At 34.3% G+C, this 23,169-nt stretch overlaps 11 non-coding genes across 11 annotated transcripts; 8 read left to right on the top strand and 3 right to left on the bottom strand.

The window, feature by feature from the left end:
• Positions 1 to 455: 455 nt before the first annotated feature.
• On the top strand, positions 456 to 537 carry Trnas-uga. Its single transcript has one exon. It is a non-coding gene; the product is annotated as a tRNA-Ser (tRNA).
• Positions 538 to 1,425: 888 nt separating this feature from the next.
• Positions 1,426 to 1,497, bottom strand: Trnad-guc. The gene has a single exon. It is a non-coding gene; the product is annotated as a tRNA-Asp (tRNA).
• Positions 1,498 to 2,130: 633 nt separating this feature from the next.
• On the bottom strand, positions 2,131 to 2,202 carry Trnad-guc. Its single transcript has one exon. It is a non-coding gene; the product is annotated as a tRNA-Asp (tRNA).
• A 1,220-nt stretch (positions 2,203 to 3,422) lies between these two features.
• Positions 3,423 to 3,504, top strand: Trnas-uga. Its single transcript has one exon. It is a non-coding gene; the product is annotated as a tRNA-Ser (tRNA).
• A 1,193-nt stretch (positions 3,505 to 4,697) lies between these two features.
• On the top strand, positions 4,698 to 4,779 carry Trnas-uga. Its single transcript has one exon. It is a non-coding gene; the product is annotated as a tRNA-Ser (tRNA).
• A 2,663-nt stretch (positions 4,780 to 7,442) lies between these two features.
• Positions 7,443 to 7,525, top strand: Trnas-aga. The gene has a single exon. It is a non-coding gene; the product is annotated as a tRNA-Ser (tRNA).
• A 635-nt stretch (positions 7,526 to 8,160) lies between these two features.
• Trnad-guc lies at positions 8,161 to 8,232 on the bottom strand. The gene has a single exon. It is a non-coding gene; the product is annotated as a tRNA-Asp (tRNA).
• A 493-nt stretch (positions 8,233 to 8,725) lies between these two features.
• Trnas-uga lies at positions 8,726 to 8,807 on the top strand. The gene has a single exon. It is a non-coding gene; the product is annotated as a tRNA-Ser (tRNA).
• Positions 8,808 to 11,268: 2,461 nt separating this feature from the next.
• On the top strand, positions 11,269 to 11,350 carry Trnas-aga. The gene has a single exon. It is a non-coding gene; the product is annotated as a tRNA-Ser (tRNA).
• Positions 11,351 to 14,683: 3,333 nt separating this feature from the next.
• Positions 14,684 to 14,765, top strand: Trnas-aga. Its single transcript has one exon. It is a non-coding gene; the product is annotated as a tRNA-Ser (tRNA).
• Positions 14,766 to 22,384: 7,619 nt separating this feature from the next.
• Trnas-aga lies at positions 22,385 to 22,466 on the top strand. The gene has a single exon. It is a non-coding gene; the product is annotated as a tRNA-Ser (tRNA).
• The last annotated feature ends 703 nt before the right edge of the window (positions 22,467 to 23,169 follow it).

Genomic DNA, 23,169 nt, shown 5'->3' with positions numbered 1-23,169 from the left:
TCTACGATTGATCATGCGTTCCATGGTTTTACAAATGCAGCTTGTCAAAGCGATAGGGCGATAACTAGTAGGATTAGTTGGATCCTTACCAAGCTTGGGAATAGGAATAATAATTGCTTTCCTCCAATCTGTCGTAAAAGACTAGCCTATGTGGCGACAGCGGGTTTCCTCTAAAAAAAACCTGTCAGAATGACCATATGTTTGACGTCCAATAGCCGATGATAAAATAAAAAATCAATGTGCTCTTGTGGCGTCGTTAAATAAAACAAACTTCTTCTTCAAACGATAACATTTTAGGATTCACCGTAACAAAAGAAAATCAAGGCAAAAATGAACCACATGAAAGTAGATACTCAGAATAGTGTTGATGCTTTCACAATGAATCGCTTTTTCGGATTTTCCTTGTCTAATTTTGTATTTTAACCGAATGTTTGTTTTCAAAGCTTGATAAACAAGCTGTGATGGCCGAGTGGTTAAGGCGTTGGACTTGAAATCCAATGGGATCTTCCCGCGTAGGTTCGAACCCTACTCACAGCGTATTTTATATTTACTATTTTGCTTGCAGTCATTTCAGGTAATTACACGTATATCTAACCCTTTATCTAACTTTAATCCTTTTTTGTCACATTTAATATTACATATGTTTTTGGTTTTGTTTGCTTTTGCATTGGGGTTTTTTCAATCCCATTGTGTTCTACCTGTCAAGCAACTGGCATATTTTATTACTTAACATAAACAAATTGTTACAGGAGAATCATACAAAATCCTCTATACAAGCTCCCAAAAAGCAAAACCTTAAACACGTGGATGCATGTATATTTATTATATCATAACAATGCCAAAATACTTGTGGTCCGGAAATCACTGAGAAGAAACCGTCACGACAAAAACAGGTTCAGGGACAAATCAATGAATCAGTCAAACAGCTGCTAATATAAACCTGACAAAAGCAAAAGCTCCCAGTACAAAAACCGACAAGCTTGGGTACCCAGGAAAGACCATAAAAGAACATATACCTAAGGTAATTCAGGTATTATGAATAAAAAAAAAAAAATCATTTCTATCAAAGTATACTGAATTATTCTATATTTTAATTATATCTATCTGTGATATTTGTAATTTTACACAGTCCTTTACACTGTGTTTTTATTTACCTGTTGAATTTTTATATTGATGTTGATCATCACTTTAGTTTTTCCATTTACCATAGCTTGACACTAAATAGCCGATGTATTTTTCGTGCTGGGGTGTCGTTAAACATTCATTCATTCATTCTATCTATCAAAGTGATCGCAAACATTCAAATATTGAGACCAAATATTATTAAATATCATTTATGCCTTAACAAAAAGAAGTACAGACATAACGAAAGTAAAACACGCATATGATGAAAAGAATAAAACTTGATCAACAAAATTTTTTATCCTCCCCGGCGGGGAATTGAACCCCGGTCTCCCGCGTGACAGGCGGGGATACTGACCACTATACTACCGAGGACCACGTAAATTATTTGTAAAATAGCCCTTCCATCATAGCTGTTTATCTGAGACGAGACGTAGATATTTTATGTACAAATATTTTGATATTGTATCAATGCTATTTGAGAATAAAAAAAACTAACCTTTTGAATGTCCCATTTTCACCACTTACCATCACCACTCGGCCAACTATATCTTGGCATTACCAGCTCCATCAAGCAAAACCTTAAACACGTGGATGCATGTATGTTTATTGTATAATAACAATCCCAAAATACTAGTGGTCCGGAAATCACCGAGAACAAAACGGCACGGTACAAAAACGTTCATGGACAAATCAATTAATCAGTCAAACAGATGCTAATATAAACATGACAAAAGCAAAAGCTCCCAATACAAAAACAGACAAACTTGGGTAGGCCTACCCAGACGAGAAGATAAAAAACATACAGCTACAATAATTAAGGTGTTATGAATGACAAACAAATATTTCATGATTATAAATCTATGAAAGTAATGGCAAACATTAAAATATTGACACTAAATGTGATTAATTATCATTTATGCCATAACAAAAGAAGTACAGACATAACGAAAGTAAAACACGCATATGATGAAAAGAATGGAACATTATTCAGCAAAAATATTTATCCTCCCCGGCGGGGAATTGAACCCCGGTCTCCCGCGTGACAGGCGGGGATACTGACCACTATACTACCGAGGATCACGTAAATTATTTGTAAAATAGCCCTTCCATCATAGCTGTTTATTTGAGACAAGACGTAGATATTCTATATCTATATATATATACATATGTAACACAGGTTGTACTTTTGATCTTGTGCAATACAACAAGTCTGTGATGTGGTTCTAAGACGTTTATTCAACACTGTTTGCTCCAGTCGTGGATATGATTATCCGAACTATTTTAACACCCTTATCTTTGGGACAAAGGTTAGCCTGGTGCAAAACTGTGAAAACACTGTGCAATAACTTCCAAAAAAACCCACTCAAGATCACCAATGACTCGTATCACATACAGCAGCAGAATCAAGCAGTTTGTGTGTTTGAAATAAAATAAAATATATATATATGAGAATAGAAAAAACAAAATCCTTGTTTTGAATGCCCCATTTTCATCATTCACCCTCTTTACTATATTACCGGCTAACAATTGTGGAGCATTCAAGTCGATATGTTTCGGCCATCTGTCCCGGACCACTCCTGCTGGCTATCCAGAGGATGGGCCCGTGACAGACATGCTTGAAACCTTAGTGGTATATGAGCATGTAAATAAATATTGGAATGGAATGTTTCGGCCAACTATGTCCTTGCATTTATGTCACATGACCCCTGCGTGTGCTGTAACCTCACCGTGGCGCAGGGGTGTAAAATTCTCTTTGAGAATGGCCAATACAGCACAAATTGAAATGTTTAGTAAAAGTCAGTGTCTATCTGTGATGTTTGTATTTTTGTACAGTTCTTTACATTGTTTTTGTTGAAATCTTGAATTTTTATATTGATGTTGATCATCATCGTATTTGTTTGCATTACCATAGTTTGACACCCAGTGGCCGATGTATTTTTCGTGCTGGGGTGTCGTTAAACATTCATTCATTTATTTTATGTAACATGAGTGTAAATCCACGTACAATCCAAGGAAGGTATGTGTTATAGCATGGCCGGATTATCGCGGATATCTATTTCCGTGGTTTTGTAGTTTTAAATCGTGAATCTTTTAAAACATTCTTTATAGTACTATCTTCAAACGACAACATTTTACGATCCACCGTAACAAAAGAAAATCAAGGCAAGAATAAACTCCAAATGAAAGAAGATACTCAGAATAGTTTTGATGCTTTCATAAATGAATCGCTTTTTCGGATTTTCCTTGTCGAATTTTGTATTTTAACCAATTGTCGGTTTTCTGAATTCCATACAGAAGCTGTGATGGCCGAGTGGTTAAGGCGTTGGACTTGAAATCCAATGGGATCTTCCCGCGTAGGTTCGAACCCTACTCACAGCGTATTTTTTTATTACTATTTTGCTTGCAGTCATTTCAGGTAATTAAACGTATATCTAACTTGAATCCTTTTTCGTCACATTTAATATTACACATGTTTTTGGTTTTGTTTCCTTTTGCATTGGGTTTTTTCATTCCCATTGTTTTATTACTTAAAATAAACAAATTGTTACAGGAGAATCGTACAAAATCCTCTATACAAGCTCCCAAAAAGCAAAACCTTAAACACATGGATGCATGTATATTTATTATATAATAACAATCCCAAAATACTTGTAGTCCGGAAATCACCGAGAGCAAAACGTCACGACAAAAAACGTTCAGGGACAAATCAATTAATCAGTTAAACAGCTGCTAACATAAACATGACAAAAGCTCCCAATACAAAAACCCACAAGCTTGGGTAGCCAGACGAGAAGATAAAAGAGGATATAGCTAAGGTAATTCAGGTGTTAGGAATAAAAAATATTTCCTGATCATTAATCTATCAAAGTGATCGCAAACATTAAAATATTGATACCAAATAATATTAAATATCATTTATGCCGTAACAAAAAGAAGTACAGATATAACGAAAGTAAAATACATATATAATGAAAAGAATAAAACTTGTTCAGCAAAAAATATTTATCCTCCCCGGCGGGGAATTGAACCCCGGTCTCCCGCGTGACAGGCGGGGATACTGACCACTATACTAACGGGACCATGTAAATTATTTGTAAAATATCCCTTCCATCATAGCTGTTTATCTGAGACGAGACGTAGATATTTTATATGTACAAATATTTTGATATTGTATCAATGCTATTTGAGAATAGAAAAATCCTTTTGAATGTCCCATTTTCACCACTCACCATCACCACTCACCACTCAGCCAACTATATCTTGGCATTTATGTCATGACTAGGGTGTTGACGCACGTACTGTCCAAGGAAGGTATGTATTACAGCATGACTGGATATCTATTCCCGTTGTTTTGTAGTTCTAAATCATTAATCTTTTTAAACATTCTGCATAGTACTGTCTTCAAACGACAACATTTTAGGATCCACCATAACAAAAGACAATCAAGGCAAGAATAAACTCCAAATGAAAGCAGATACGAATAGTTTTGATGCTTTCATAATGAATCGCTTTTTCCTTTTGTCGAATTTTATATTTTAACGAAATGTCGGTTTTCTTACCTTCATTCACAAGCTGTGATGGCCGAGTGGTTAAGGCGTTGGACTTGAAATCCAATGGGATCTTCCCGCGTAGGTTCGAACCCTATTCACAGCGTATGTTTTGTTTACTATTTTGCTTACAGTCATTTCAGGTAATTACACGTATATCTAATCCTTTATCTAACTTGAATCCTTTTTCGTCACATTTAATATTACATCTGTTTTTGTTTGTTTTTGCGGTTGTTTTTTGTTTTTTATCAATTGCATTGTGTTCTGCCTGTCAAGCAACTGGCATATTTTATTACTCAAAATAAACAAACTGTTACAGGAGAATCGTACAAAATCCTCTATACCAGCTCCAACAAGCAAAACCTTAAACTCGTGGATGCATGTATGTTTTATTGTATAATAACAATCCAAAATACTAGTGGTCCGGAAATCACCGAGAACAAAACGTCACGATAAAAAACGTTCATGGACAAATCAATTAATCAGTCAAAACAGATGATTATAAATCTATGAAAGTGCTGGCAAACATTAAAATATTGAGACCAAATATTATTAAATATCATTTATGCCTTAACAAAAGAAGTAACAGACATAACGAAAGTAAAACCTACGCATATGATGAAAAGAATGGAACATTATTCAGCAAAAAATGTATCCTCCCCGGCGGGGAATTGAACCCCGGTCTCCCGCGTGACAGGCGGGGATACTTTTTTTTTTTTATCTTTTATTTACAATATCAACATAATACATAAATAAATACAACATGTATATAATAAAAAATAAATAAAAACACACACACACACAAACAACCACTCACTGACTCACACCAAGCACACTTGTATAATTATTTAAAATTTTATAGATTTCTTATAAAATCTTGAGGAATATTGACTGCTAATACTACATATTAAGAGGATATTTAAAGATTAATACAACATTATTCAAGTCAAGGAACCTATTATCCTTAATATATTTGTTAGTAAAACAGGAAGTTTATTTTTGAAAACGATATTTATTAAGAAGTAATTCAAAGAACTGACGCACGTAGTGCTTAAACAATCTAACAATATTAATATTTGACCCTCTTGATTCAGCTATTACACGTCTTTTAAAAAACTGATATTCTATAAATTGACAAGATAATGTTTAGGAAATCATATGGACAATTTTGTATTCGAACATAACAACCCAAATAGTAATAATATTTTTAGCTGTTGTAAAGAAAAACCTGTTTTCTGAAATATTACAATACACATTTCATGAAAGATTGATAATAAATCATACAATTCATCACATTATAAAAACAATGACACAAATCTTCATCATCTTTCATACAAACTGGACATTGACTGGACAAAACTTTACCATTTATATAATTTACAATATGTAAAAATAATATTCATGCGCTATTTTGAAATCCAAATCAATGAATCAGGAGATTTATCAGGTGCAATAATATGGATTTCCACAATTGTGCTTCCATGAACATCCCTCGTGACAACTTAAATCCTTCCCTTGTTCTTTTGTCTAAACCGAGGTAGTGTAAATTGAAATTTTGAGCAATTGAAAAAAGATATATTAATTTAACAGTGATATTACTTATCTATTTATATATACATATTATTGTACATTGTACTTAAATCTTTGTGCAAATAAAGACAAGTCTTGATGTGGTTCTAACACGTTTATTCACATACTGTTTTCCATTCGTGGATATGATTATCCGAACTATTTTAACACAGAAATCTTTGGGACAAAGGGTTAGCCTGGTGCAAAACTGTGAAAAACACTGTGCAATAACTTCCAAAAAAAACCCACTCAAGATCAGGTGATGACTCGTATCACATACAGCAGCAGAATCAAGCAGTTTGTGTGTTTGAAATAAAATAAAATTATATATATATGAGAATATAGTAACAAAATCCTTGTTTTGAATGCCCCATTTTCATCATTCACCCTCTTTACTATATTACCGGCTACCAATTGTGGAGCCATTCAAGTCGATCACTCTTTCGGCCATCTGTCCCGGACCACTCCTGCTGGCTATCAAAAGGATGATGGGCCCGTGACAGACATGCTTGAAACCTTAGTGGTATATGAGCATGTAAATAAACCTTGGGAATGGAATGTTTCGGCCAAATATGTCCTTGCATTTATGTCACATGACCCTGCGTGTGCTGTAACCTCACCGTGGCGCAGGGGTGTAAATTCTCTTTGAGAATGGCCAATACAGCACAAATGAAATGTTTAGTAAAAAGTTCAGTGTCTATCTGTGATGTTTGTATTTTTTGTACAGTTCTTTACATTGTTTTTGTTGAAATTTGTTAGAATTTTTATATTGATGTTGTGATCATCATCGTATTTTGTTTTGCATTAATACCAATTTTGACCACCCAGTGGCCGATGTATTTTTCGTGCTGGGGTGTCGTTAAACATTCATTCATTTATTTATAGTAACATGAGTGTAATCCACGTACAATCCAAGGAAGGTATGTGTATATTGCATTACCGGATTACGCGGATATCTAATTCCGTGGTTTTGTAGTTTTAAATCGTGAATCTTTTAAAACATTCTTTATAGTACTATCTTCAAACGACAACAATTTTACGATCCACCGTAACAAAAGACAATCAAGGCAAGAATAAACTCCAAATGAAAGAAGATACTCAGAATAGTTTTGATGCTTTCATAATGAATCGCTTTTTCGGATTTTCCTTGTCGAATTTTGTATTTTAACCAAATGTCGGTTTTCTGACTTCCATACAGAAGCTGTGATGGCCGAGTGGTTAAGGCGTTGGACTAGAAAATCCAATGGGATCTTCCCGCGTAGGTTCGAACCCTACTCACAGCGTATTTTTTTTAGTTACTATTTTGCTTGCAGTCATTTTCAGGTAATTAAACGTATATCTAACCCTTTAATCCTTTTTCGTCACATTTAATATTACACATGTTTTTGGTTTTGTTTCCTTTTGCATTGGGTTTTTTCATTCCCATTGTTTTATTACTTAAAATAAACAAATTGTTACAGGAGAATCGTACAAAATCCTCTATACAAGCTCCCAAAAAGCAAAACCTTAAACACATGGATGCATGTATATTTATTATATAATAACAATCCCAAAATACTTGTAGTCCGGAAATCACCGACTAGCAAAACGTCACGACAAAAAACGTTCAGGGACAAATCAATTAATCAGTTAAACAGCTGCTAACATAAACATGACAAAAGCTCCCAATACAAAAACCCACAAGCTTGGGTAGCCAGACGAGAAGATAAAAGAGGATATAGCTAAGGTAATTCAGGTGTTAGGAATAAAAAATATTTCCTGATCATTAATCTATCAAAGTGATCGCAAACATTAAAATATTGATACCAAATAATATTAAATATCATTTATGCCGTAACAAAAAGAAGTACAGATATAACGAAAGTAAAATACATATATAATGAAAAGAATAAAACTTGTTCAGCAAAAAATATTTATCCTCCCCGGCGGGGAATTGAACCCCGGTCTCCCGCGTGACAGGCGGGGATACTGACCACTATACTAACGAGGACCATGTAAATTATTTGTAAAATATCCCTTCCATCATAGCTGTTTATCTGAGACGAGACGTAGATATTTTATATGTACAAATATTTTGATATTGTATCAATGCTATTTGAGAATAGAAAAATCCTTTTGAATGTCCCATTTTCACCACTCACCATCACCACTCACCACTCAGCCAACTATATCTTGGCATTTATGTCATGACTAGGGTGTTGACGCACGTACTGTCCAAGGAAGGTATGTATTACAGCATGACTGGATATCTATTCCCGTTGTTTTGTAGTTCTAAATCATTAATCTTTTTAAACATTCTGCATAGTACTGTCTTCAAACGACAACATTTTAGGATCCACCATAACAAAAGACAATCAAGGCAAGAATAAACTCCAAATGAAAGCAGATACGAATAGTTTTGATGCTTTCATAATGAATCGCTTTTTCCTTTTGTCGAATTTTATATTTTAACGAAATGTCGGTTTTCTTACCTTCATTCACAAGCTGTGATGGCCGAGTGGTTAAGGCGTTGGACTTGAAATCCAATGGGATCTTCCCGCGTAGGTTCGAACCCTATTCACAGCGTATGTTTTGTTTACTATTTTGCTTACAGTCATTTCAGGTAATTACACGTATATCTAATCCTTTATCTAACTTGAATCCTTTTTCGTCACATTTAATATTACATCTGTTTTTGTTTGTTTTTGCGGTTGTTTTTTGTTTTTTATCAATTGCATTGTGTTCTGCCTGTCAAGCAACTGGCATATTTTATTACTCAAAATAAACAAACTGTTACAGGAGAATCGTACAAAATCCTCTATACCAGCTCCAACAAGCAAAACCTTAAACTCGTGGATGCATGTATGTTTATTGTATAATAACAATCCCAAAATACTAGTGGTCCGGAAATCACCGAGAACAAAACGTCACGATACAAAAACGTTCATGGACAAATCAATTAATCAGTCAAACAGATGATTATAAATCTATGAAAGTGATGGCAAACATTAAAATATTGAGACCAAATATTATTAAATATCATTTATGCCTTAACAAAAGAAGTACAGACATAACGAAAGTAAAACACGCATATGATGAAAAGAATGGAACATTATTCAGCAAAAATATGTATCCTCCCCGGCGGGGAATTGAACCCCGGTCTCCCGCGTGACAGGCGGGGATACTTTTTTTTTTTTATCTTTTATTTACAATATCAACATAATACATAAATAAATACAACATGTATATAATAAAAAATAAATAAAAACACACACACACACAAACAACCACTCACTGACTCACACCAAGCACACTTGTATAATTATTTAAAATTTTATAGATTTCTTATAAAATCTTGAGGAATATTGACTGCTAATACTACATATTAAGAGGATATTTAAAGATTAATACAACATTATTCAAGTCAAGGAACCTATTATCCTTAATATATTTGTTAGTAAAAACAGGAAGTTTATTTTGAAAACGATATTTATTAAGAAGTAATTCAAAGAACTGACGCACGTAGTGCTTAAACAATCTAACAATATTAATATTTGACCCTCTTGATTCAGCTATTACACGTCTTTTAAAAACTGATATTCTATAAATTGACAAGATAATGTTTAGGAAATCATATGGACAATTTTGTATTCGAACATAACAACCAAATAGTAATAATATTTTTAGCTGTTGTAAAGAAAAACCTGTTTTTCTGAAATATTACAATACACATTTCATGAAAGATTGATAATAAATCATACAATTCATCACAATATAAAAACAAATGACACAAATCTTCATCATCTTTCATACAAACTGGACATTGACTGGACAAAACTTTACCATATTTATATAATTTACAATATGTAAAAATAATATTATGCGCTATTTTGAAATCCAAATCAATGAATTCAGGAGATTTATCACAATAATGAATGGATTTCCAAATTGGCTTCCATGATACATTAAAACTTAAATCCTTCCATTTTTCTAAACATGTAGGTAATTTGAAATTTTGAGCAATTAAAAAAGAATATATTAATTTAACAGTGAATTTACTTGAATTTATTATTTCATTATTGTAAATCAAAAATAAATCTTTTACTAAAGAAACATTTTTATTCTCACTATTAATAACTGTTTTCCATTCACCTGGAAGTGAGTTTAAGATAACATTATAAGCAGAAGAAATATTGGCTTTAGTTACATCAGGACATTTTTCCTGAATAATTTCTACAACAGCAGAAACAGGGAAAAAACCTGGTATAACTTCATAAACAATATCAGCCACAGTGACTATATCACTTTCAATAAAAGACCTAAATAGTAACAATTTATCTTTATACTTAATATAAGGATTATCAAAAAGTGGCTGAGATAATATTTCACCTAAATCCATAGCAAAATGACGTTCACCTTTAGTGACCGAGTCCCATGCTGACAACACCTCAGCATAAAAAGGAATTGAACCCCGGTCTCCCGCGTGACAGGCGGGGATACTGACCACTATACTACCGAGGACCACGTAATGTTTTTGTAAAATAAACCTTCCATCATAGCTGTTTATCTGAGACAAGATGTAGATATTTTATATTTATACAAATATTTTTATAATGTGTTAATGCTATTTGGGAATAGAAAAGTCGTTTTGAATGTCCCATTTTCACCAATCACCGCCTTTACTGTATTACTCGCCAAAAATTATGAACCAGTGAAGTCAATATGTTTCAGCTAACTATATCCTTGCATTTATGTCACATGACTAGGGTGAAACTGCACGTACAATCCAATGTGTTACAGCATGACTGGATATCTAATTCCGTGGTTTTGTAGTTCTAAATCATTAATCTTTTTAAACATTCTGCATAGTACTGTCTTCAAACGACAACATTTTAGGATCCACCATAACAATAGACAATCAAGGCAAGAATAAACTCCAAATGAAAGCAGATACGAATAGTTTTGATGCTTTCATAATGAATCGCTTTTTCCTTCTGTCGAATTTTATATTCTAACGAAATGTCGGTTTTCTTACCTACATTCACAAGCTGTGATGGCCGAGTGGTTAAGGCGTTGGACTAGAAATCCAATGGGATCTTCCCGCGTAGGTTCGAACCCTACTCACAGCGTATTTTATGTTTACTGTTTTGCTTGCAGTCATTTTCGGTAATTACACGTATATCTAACCCTTTATCTAACTTGAATCCTTTTTCGTCACATTTAATATTACATATGTTTTTGTTTGTTTTTGCGGGGTTTTTTTTTTTATCAATCTGCCTATCAAGCAACTGGCATATTTTATTACTTAAATATACAAACTGTTACAGTAGAATCATACAAAATCCTCTATACAAGCTCCAAAAAGCAAAACCTTAAACACGTGGATGCGTGTATATTTATTATATAATTAGAAAATTTGTTTCTAATTTTCATTATTATTCATACTTACCTAGTACTAACACAACAACGGTAACCTCCCACCCGCCCCTAGGAGGTCTTCCCTGGATTCGGTCATTACGGACTTTGAATCGAGGACGATGGTCTGCCCATGCGCGGATATGGATATACATCCGGCAAGGGAAGACAATTCTGCAGTGGAGGAGATGACTCAGGTTGTATAGCATTGTTGTTGTGCTAGTACTAGGTAAGTATGAATAATAATGAAAATTAGAAACAAATTTTCTAATAGTCTTATTCAACTTACTGTACTAGCACAACAACTATGCTATAACGGACGTGATTTAACACCGTTAGAGCACGTGAATTCAACATTAATGGGAGGAGGTAAGAAAACATGAGGACTTACCCATTCGACCAACGTGAATCGTCTCAAGTAATGACAAGGTGTAAGACAACCAAGACATACGAGGTATAAAAGTCTAAGTGACTATTAAATATCAATACCCGAATTGATAAACATCTTCCACCCCCCGCGTGAGGCAAAACCATCTCACAAGTGAAAGGAAACCACTAGATTGCCCCAGATAGCAACCACACCCTTTTCCCAAAAAGGTGGCTCAACTACCTCCCGACACGACCTGTACGAGCTGCCTACCGGAATAGAGGTCTCCCTCGTCTCGTGGCTCGTCGTACAGAAACAACCTGCTGACCAGCAATCACCGACTGGATACGTCTAGTACCATCGGGACCAACTGCCATGTCCCGAAAATAGAAGCGGTCGAACGTATGTCGACTCTTCCACACTCCTGCATTCATCACCTTGATAATATCCAAGGAATCGTGAAAATTCAGGGAAGCCGAGATCGCTCGAATCTCATGAGGCCGAACTGAGAAGTTCCGCAGAACATGCTCTCCTGCCGTCTCATACGCCAGCTTGATGGTTGCAGCAATCCATCGAGACAATGCATTCTTAGTAATATCTCCCGGCTGTTTAGTGTAAGAAATAAACAGCCTCTTCTTCCCACCAGAAAGAAGTGTAGTACGATGCAGATAATACTTTAATGCCCTGACCGGACAAAGGAGACGGTCAGAATTATCAGAAGGCAACGAACGAGACAAACTTTGAATGATTGCCGGAGGAAACTCCTCTCCTGGCATCTGGTTCTTAGCCACAAAGATGGGATCAGTCCGCAACGTAACCGACCCATCAGAGTTATAATCGACCAAATCATGCAAGAAAGCATGAATCTTACTAATACGGCGACAAACCGCAAGAGACCAGGAAAAGTGTCTTCCAAGTCAAAAGTCGAAGAGTGGCAAACCGCAATGGCTCATAAGGCGGACCCTTGAGCGCATGAAGAACCAGAAAGACGTCCCATTTTGGCAAAATGGAAGGCCTCTCAACCGTGGATTGCAAAGATTTGAGTAAATCATGCAATACGAGATTCGTGGAAAAGTCTGTCCGACCACACTGCCTGAGAGTAGTGAAGATGGAAGAACGATGACTTTTGACTGTCTGAACTTTAAGCTTCCTTTCCTGGACCAAGGCCAGAAAGTATTCAGCTAAGTCATTGACAGTAGGTGATAAGGGATCGAAATCCCGTTCACCTGCCCAACGAACCCAAGCGCTCCAGTGGCATTGGTAAACTCGCTCAGTTGACCGGCGCTTCGAAGAGGAGACGAGTTCAGCAATTCGAGCCTCTGCCTCGCAGGGAAAACTCGACAACCTCCACGCGTGAAGCCGGAAGACCTCCGGCTTCGGGTGCCACACCGGCTGCTGCAGTCGCTGGCTGAGCAGATCCGGAAGGGGTGGCAAGCGCACCGGCTCCTGCACTAACAGTGACAGAAGCTGAGGAAACCATGGTTGGGCTGCCCAACCCGGCGCCACTCGACACGAATACGGCAAACTCCTTATGTTAGGCGGGAATTTCACACGAACATACCGAGTTCCATCAGCAATACGAGTACCTTTATAAAATCTTCGATAAATAGGAGAAACCAACTCTATCTTTAAAGATCTCAACCTTTCTTCTATTTCTTCATCAGCAATATAGGCCGGCAAATGTAGAAAAGACACTACAACACTCTCTGAGTGCAACAACCTCGCCTTCAACTTTGATCCATTGAATTCCAAAGATTCATTATCCGCAATTATTTTAGCTTGCACAACATCATCAACAGTTATTTCATATCGGTATGGTCCTTTAGGTACACATGCGTGTATAACATCCCCAACATGCTCAGTTAAAAAGGCAGTTAACTCACCAGTGGCCATTTTCCTATTATCTCCAACATGAACTACCACTGTGCATTCTTTCTTGTATGTCATATTCTTCTTTTCTCCACTCTCCATATCTCCTCCTCTACTCATAATTACACTCTTCTCCGAAAAACGTAAACCAGACAGACTGGCAAATATGAAAAAAACCTTTTCAAAAACGTTCCACACGGGAGCCGAGGTGAAACACGTCCACCCACGACTAAACCCAAACCGGAAGTCCAATACTGACCACTATACTACCGAGGACCACGTAATCTATTTGTAAAATAAACCTTCCACCATAGTTGTTTATTTGACACAAGATGTAGATATTTTATATTTATACAAATATTTTTATAATGTATCAATGCTATTTGGAAATGAAAAATCGTTTTGAATGTCCCATTTTCACCAGTCACCGCCTTTACTATATTACCCGCCAAAAATGATGAACCAGCGAAGTCAATATGTTTCAGCCAACTATATCCTTGCATTTATGTCACATGACTAGGGTGAAATGCACGTACAATCCAAGGAAGGTATGTGTCACAGCATGATTGGATATCTATTTCCGTGGTTTTGTAGTTCTAAATCGTTAATCTTTTTAAACATTCTTCATAGTACTGTCTTCAAACGACAACATTTTACGATTCACCGTAACAAAAGAAAATCAAGGAAAGAATAAACTCCAAATGAAAGCAGATACTCGGAATAGTTGTGATGCTTACATAATGAATAGCTTTTCCCTTCTGTAGAATTTAATATTCTAACGAAATGTCGGTTTTCTGAGTTTTATTCACAAGCTGTGATGGCCGAGTGGTTAAGGCGTTGGACTAGAAATCCAATGGGATCTTCCCGCGTAGGTTCGAACCCTACTCACAGCGTATTTTATGTTTACTATTTTGCTTGCAGTCATTTCAGGTAATTACACTGATCTAACTTGAATCCTTTTTCGTCACATTTAATATATAATCTGTTTTTGTTTATTTTTGCGGGGTTTTTTTTTTTTTAATCAATCGCATTGTGTTCTGCCTGTCAAGCAAGTGGCATATTTTATTACTTAAAATAAACAAACTGTTACAGGAGAATCATACAAAATCCTCTATGCCAGCTCTAACAAGCAAAACCTTAAACACGTGGATGCATGTATGTTTATTGTATAATAATAATCCCAAAATACTAGTGGTCCGGAAATCACCGAGAACAAAACGTCACGATACAAAAACGTTCATGGACAAATCAATTAATCAGTCAAACAGATGCTAATATAAACATGACAAAAGCAAAAGCTCCCAATACAAAAACAGACAAACTTGGGTAGGCCTACCCAGACGAGAAGATAAAAAACATACAGCTACAATAATTAAGGTGTTAGGAATCACAAAAATATATTTTATGATTATAAATCTATGAAAGTAATGGCAAACATTAAAATATTGAGACTAAATGTGATTAATTATCATTTCTGCAATAACAAAAGAAGTACAGACATAACGAAAGTAAAACACGCATATGATGAAAAGAATAGAACCTTATTCAGCAAAAATATTTATCCTCCCCGGCGGGGAATTGAACCCCGGTCTCCCGCGTGACAGGCGGGGATACTTTTTTTTTATCTTTTTATTTACAATATCAACATAATACATAAATAAATACAACATGTATATAATAAAAAATAAATAAAAACACACACACACACAAACAACCACTCACTGACTCACACCAAGCACACTTGTATAATTATTTAAAACTTTATAGATTTCTTATAAAGTCTTGAGGAATATTGACTGCTAATACTACATATTAAGAGGATATTTAAAGATTAATACATCATCATTCAAGTCAAGGAACCTATTATCCTTAATATATTTATTAGTAAAAACAGGAAGTTTATTTCGAAAATGATATTTATTAAGAAGTAATTGAAAGAACTGACGCACGTAGTGCTTAAACAATCTAACAAGATTGATATTTGACCCTCTTGATTCAGCTATTACACGTCTTTTAAAAACTGATATTCTATAAATTGACAAGATAATATTTAGGAAATCATATGGACAATTTTGTATTCGAACATAACAACCAAATAGTAATAATATTTTTAGCTGTTTTCTGAAATATTACAATACACATTTCATGAAAGAATGATAATAAGTCATACAATTCATCACAATATAAAAACAAATGACACAAATCTTCATCGTCTTTCATACAAACTGGACATTGACTGGACAAAACTTTACCATATTTATATAATTTACAATATGTAAAAATAATATTATGCGCTATTTTGAAAACCAAATCAATGAATTCAGGAGATTTATCACAATAATGAATGGATTTCCAAATTGGCTTCCATGATACATTAAAACTTAAATCCTTCCATGTTTCTAAACATGTAGGTAGTTTGAAATTTTGAGCAATTAAACAAGAATATATTAATTTAACAGTGAATTTACTTGAATTTATTATTTCATTATTGTAAATCAAAAATAAATCTTTTACTAAAGAAACATTTTATTCTCACTATTAATAACTGTTTTCCATTCACCTGGAAGTGAGTTTAAGATAACATTATAAGCAGAAGAAATATTTGCTTTAGTTACATCAGGACATTTTTCCTGAATAATTTCTACAACAGCAGAAACAGGGAAAAACCCTGGTATAACTTCATAAACAATATCAGCCACAGAGACTATATCACTTTCAATAAAAGAACTAAATAGTAACAATTTATCTTTATACTTAATATAAGGATTATCAAAAAGTGGCTGAGATAATATTTCACCTAAATCCATAGCAAAATGACGTTCACCTTTAGTGACCGAGTCCCATGCTGACAACACCTCAGCATAAAAAGGATTAATAGCTACTAGAGAATATTTATTAAAAACTATATTGAAAATGTTACAAGATAAATTCATATTCATATATTTTTTAAGAAATTCAGACATTGTATGTTTCCAAACAGCTTTAAAATCATGATCAAAATATTTTTTCAGCATCTTAACACGAAAAGCAACCTTTTTAAATGAAACATCTTGTATATTTAATCCACCCAAAATTGTATTCCCAATAATTGTAGAATATTTTATTAATGGTATTTTACCGTTCCACATAAACTTACAAAACAAAGTCTGAATTTCTTTTTCTACCCATTTAGGAACATGAATAGTACTTATCATATACCACAATCTAGAAGATAAAATAGTATTCCACACCGTAGCTTTTCCATTTAAAGTAAGCTTTCTTTTACCCCAAAGACTAATTAAAGCATTTAATTTGTCTATTTTATTTTTCCAATTCAATCTTTCACATAATTTCTTGTTCAAAAAAGCAAAACTTTAAACACGTGGATGTATGTATATTTATTATATAATAACAATCCCAAAATACTAGTGGTCCGGAAATCACCGAGAGCAAAACGTCACGACAAAAAACGTTCATGGACAAATCAATTAATCAGTTAAACAGCTGCTAACATAAACATGACAAAAGCAAAAGCTCCCAATACAAAACCCGACAAGCTTGGGTACCCAGACGAGAAGATGAAAAACATATAGCTACGGTAATTCAGGTGTTAGGAATAAAACATATTTCCTGATCATAAATCTATCAAAGTGATCAGAAACATTAAAATATTGATACCAAATAATATTAAATATCTTTTATGCCTTAACAAAAAGAAGTACAGACATAACGAAAGTAAAATACATATTTGATGAAAAGAATAAAACCTGTTCAGCAAAAATATTTGTCCTCCCCGGCGGGGAATTGAACCCCGGTCTCCCGCGTGACAGGCGGGGATACTTTTTTTTTTTATCTTTTTATTCGTGAAACTCAATATTGCACATGTATATAAAATTTACATATAAAAATAAGATAAAGATTCACACAAATCCACACACGTACTCTCACATAGAACCACCCACACATTTATCACACACACACACACATTCACACAAGCACACGCAAAAATTAAAAGAAAATTGAGGGATATCGATCTTACAAGCTAATGTTAATTTTTTAAAGATATATACTAAATATAAATATCAGTTTTCAAGTGGGTATTTAAAAACTAATTCATCATTATTTAGATTAAAAAATATATTATTTTTAATATATTTATTAATAAATGCAGGAAATCTATTTTTAAAGCGATATTGATTTAAAAGTATTAAGAAGTACTGTCTCATATAATGTTTAAAAAACTTAACAATATTAACATTTACCCCCCTTGATTCCGCTATTAAACGTCTCTTGAAAACTGATATTCTGTATATTGAGAGCAAAGCATTGATGAATTCATTTGAGCAGGTTTGTATTTTAAAATAACACCCGAAAAGCAACATTTTTTTAAATATTTCTAAAGAAAAACCAGTATCCTTAAACATATAAATACATAATTCATAAAAAATAGAAATTAAATCATAAAGTTCATCACAATACAAAAATAAATGACACATATCTTCTTCTTCCTTAAAACAAACAGGACATTGGCTAGATGATACCTTGCCATATTTAAATAATTTATGAGCAATTTTAAAATCTAAGTCAACAAATTCCGAAGTCTTATCACAGTAATGTATTATTTTCCAAACTGGCTTCCAATCTATAACAAACCCCAAATCATGCCATTTTTCTAAACAAGAAGGTAATTTAAAATTTTGTGAAATTAGTAAGGAATATATTAATTTAACATTAAATTTACTTACATTTATTGTTTCATTATTATTAATCAAGAACAAATCTTTAACTTGTGACGAATTTTTAATATTATTTAAAATAAGTCGTTTCCATTCACCAGGAAGCGAGTTCAGAATTACATAATAAGCAGTAGAAATTTCTGCTGCCAACATATCAGGATATTTTTCTTTAATAATTTCGACAATTGCAGATACCGGTAAAAATCCCGGTATAACTTCATATGCAATATCAGCCACCGTTATAATACCACTTTTAATAAAAGAATTAAAACATAATAATTTATTTTTGTAATTAATAAATGGATTATGAAATATTGGCTGATATAATATTTGATCTAAATCTAAGGGGAAAATGCGTTCACGCTTTGAAATGTTGTCCCATGCCAACAAAACCTCAGCATAAAAAGGGTTAATGTTAACCAAAGCTGGTTCATCAAAAACTATATTAAAAATATTAAAAGACAAGTTCATATTCATGTATTTAGCAAGAAATTCAGACATTGTATGTTTCCAAACAGAACTGAAATCATTATTAAAATACTGACCACTATACTACCGAGGACCATGTAATCTGTTTGTAAAATAAACCTTCCATCATAGTTGTTTATCTGAGACAAGATGTAGATATTTTATATTTATACAAATATTTTGATAATGTGTCAATATTATTTGTGAATAGAAAAATCGTTTTGAAAGAAAGAAATATTTTATTTAACGACGCACTCAACACATTTTATTTACAGTTATATGGCGTCAGACATATGGTTAAGGACCACATAGATAGTGACAGAGGAAACCCGCTGTCGCCACTTCATGGGCTACTCTTTTCGATTAGCAGCAAAGGATCTTTTATATGCACCATCCCACAGACAGGGTAGTACATACCACGGCCTTTGATATGCCAGTCATGGTGTACTGACTGGAACGAAAAATTGCCCAATGGGCCCACCGACGGGGATCGATCCTAGACTGACCGCGCATCGAGCGCGCACGCTGTACCACTGGGCTACGTCCCGCCCCCGAAGAACCGTTGAAGTCAAGGGGCCGATTTCATATGTCTGGGTTATCGGTGGGTTTTGGAAACATATGGGTTAAACCTAGGTTAAAGCCTGGGTCATGTTTACTGTGCATTTCACATGTCTGGTTTTCAATAACCCTACTTTAACACTGGGTTACAATTGTATTGCTTTTTTAAACCTGCCCTTGAGGTGGTTTTTCGCTGGGTTTGCTCAAAGTAAAAAAAATTCATGAATAATTTCAGCAGCAAAATCGTGTTTTACATCAGTATCCCAGAGCCATGAAATGTGAACGTACTGGATAAAGGGGAGAGGGATCTGGAAGTTTGACCCCCCTTTTATACAAGATGCCCTTTTGCTTCTTTTTGTTTTGTTAGCATGACTATAATTAGATCCACCCTTTTCACACAACAATCATTCACCATGTTCGTAGCGAACGAAGGACAAAGCGCCTGAGATATATAGAGGATCATAAACGAGATACCAGTTATTATCAAATTTATGTCCTAAGTGAAATAATATTTGATGAGGGACATAAATTTGCTAATAACTGGTATCTTGTTGATTATTTAATTTATTTATTACCCCAGCTATTTTAGATGCATGTACATGTATAGAAACGACGTAAACCACTTTTTACACACCCTTTGGTGAGAACATGTGTTATTTTTTTATAACGAATGGTTGTTTACACACGTACGTGTTGACAATTTCAAGATATACGACTGGTTGCCCCTAGGTGATGACCAGGTCACCAGTGCCATACATCCAATGGAAAACAACATGGTGGAAATCGATTACACTGTGGCGTATAGTTAACCTGACAATCATGTGTATGTAACGCGTAAGTTAGCTACAAGTGCAACGGCTGTAAATAACGTTTACTCAAAAAAGATGTTATGGTATCAAACGGCCACTCATGTATTATTCTCTATTTACACACTGTTCTGAGTATTGCTATAACTTTGTATTTTAATCACATTCACAGATAATTTTCAAAAACAAAGTTATCTTTATTCTTCTAAAAATGCATATAATGAACTGTATTAAAATGACATTTTGTTATACATTTAACACTGAAAACAGTTGTGAAAGCAAATTCTTTAAACGTTTATCACATACTTTCGTGTTTGCTTTGTCTTAGTAAAGGGGAAAAAAAGCGAGATAGGCCTACAGGTTTGAAAATTCTCATATATGTGAATGCTAATAAATACTGGTACCGAGTTTCAACTATAAAATGATGAAGTGTAAACTATCCATCACTTATGTCCCTTCCCAGATCTGCGGGTAACCCATGCAAAAAGCGTGGTTTTGTAAACACGGGTAAAACACACATGTGAAATGCACCACAGGTGTAGGTCTAGGTCAAGTTTTTCTGCGTGTTACGTAAACCAGTGTTAAACCTAGGTTTTCATATAACCCGGTGTTACGAAACCCCAATCTAATTAAAATTAGCTCCACTATTACATGTGGATCTAACAGCAGCCAGTTGTAGCTCATGTCCATCAATCAAAACCTTACTTGCAGAATCATGCAAGTGATTTTAAAATATTTTGAAAACATTCCGAATTATCCTGAGGGTATACGACATGTTTCGTGTGCATTATGAATGCCTTAAAACATGTTTTATTTTATAAAATAAATAATTTGTAATGTAAAAATGAAGACTGATTTAGTTGGGGTTTTTTTTATAAATAAATAAATAATTTGTAATGTAAAATTGAAGACTGATAACCCATCCCGTACGTATTGGTATGGTTCGTTGTACTGCGGCCACTAAAATAGACTCGCCCGATATTTTTAGAATTTCTATGCTCCAAATAACGTTATAAAAGGCAAAGTGTGATTGGTCAATATTTAAATTATTATTTACAGACGAAATGTTACCTGGGCATTGGAGACTACGCCCCTGCGCGTGCTGTAACCTCACCGTGGTGCAGGGGTGTAACATTCTCTTTGAGAATGGCCAATACAGCACAAATTGAAGTTTAGAGTAAAATTCGGTGTCCGTAAAATTCTGTGATATTTGTATTTGTATTTTTGCACAGTTCTTTACACTGTTTTTGTTTAAACCTTGAATTTTTATATTGATGTTGATCATCACTTTATTTATTTGCATTACCATAGTTTAACACCCAATAGCCGATGTATTTTTCGTGCTGGGGTGTCGTTAAACATTCATTCATTGGAGACTACGCAGTGTTGTTAGCACTTTGATTAAAATTAGTTCTACTGGTCTAAATAAGGCATTCGTAATTCACATGAAACATATCGTATACCCTCAGAATAATTCGGAATATTTTCAAATTATTTTCAAATCACTGGCATGATTCTGCAAGTAAGGTTTTGATTGGTGGACATGAGCTACAACTGGCTGCTGTTAGATCCACATGTAATAGTGGAGCTAATTTTAATTAGATTGACGAAACCCAGACATATGAAATCGGCCCAATATGTTTCAGCCAACTATATCCTTGCATTTATGTCACATGACTAGGGTGAAAATGCACGTACAATACAATGTGTTACAGTATGACTGGATATCTATTTCCGTGGTTTTGTAGTTTTAATCGTTAATCTTTTTAAACATTCTGCATAGTACTGTCTTCAAACGACAACATTTTAGGATCCCCCGTAACAAAAGAAAATCAAGGCAAGAATAAACTCCACATGAAAGTAGATACTCAGAATGCTTTTGATGGTTTCATAATGAATAGCTTTTTCCTTATGTCGCATTTTATACTTTTAACGAAATGTCGGTTTTCTGAGTTTCATACACAAGCTGTGATGACCGAGTGGTTAAGGCGTTGGACTAGAAATGCAATGGGATCTTCCCTCGTAGGTTCGAACTCTACTCACAGCGTATTTTAGGTTTACTATTTTGCTTGCAATGAATGAATGTTTAACGACACCCCAGCATGAAAAATACATCGGCTATTGGGTGTCAAACTATGGTAATACAAACAAATAAGGTGATGATCAACATCAATATAAAAATTCAAGATTTAAATAAAAACAGTGTAAAGAACTGTACAAAAATGCAAATATCAAAGATAGATACTGACTTTTACTCAAAATTTTAATTTGTGCTGTATTGGCCATTCTCAAAGAGAATGTTACACCCCTGCACCACGGTGAGGTTACAGCACGCACAGGGGATAGTTTGCTTGCAATCGTTTCAGGTAATTACGAGTTTTCATAACCCTTTATCTAACTTGATTCCTTTTTCGTCACATTTAATATTACATAATTATGTTTTGGGTTTTATTTGTTTTTGCGGGGTTTAGGGTTTTTTCAATCGCATTGTGTTCTGCCTGTCAAGCAACTGACATATTTTATTACTTAAAGGGACGTTCCTGAGTTTGCTGCAATTTTTAAGATGTTATCGACTAAAAGAGACTTTTTAACTATTGTAATTAAATATCAAATATATTTTTCGGCATAAAACATTAGTGGCTGTATACTAGACGTGTTTTTGATCGTTCTAATATTTGTACTAGGTTAAATTTCATTTTATTTTCTATAATATTATTTTTTCGTACGTACGAAATTATTTGAAGACAAAA

Source organism: Gigantopelta aegis, chromosome 1 (genome assembly GCF_016097555.1).
Source record: "Gigantopelta aegis isolate Gae_Host chromosome 1, Gae_host_genome, whole genome shotgun sequence".
Classification (NCBI taxonomy): domain Eukaryota; kingdom Metazoa; phylum Mollusca; class Gastropoda; order Neomphalida; family Peltospiridae; genus Gigantopelta; species Gigantopelta aegis.
This window is presented reverse-complemented; position numbering and strand designations above follow the sequence as displayed.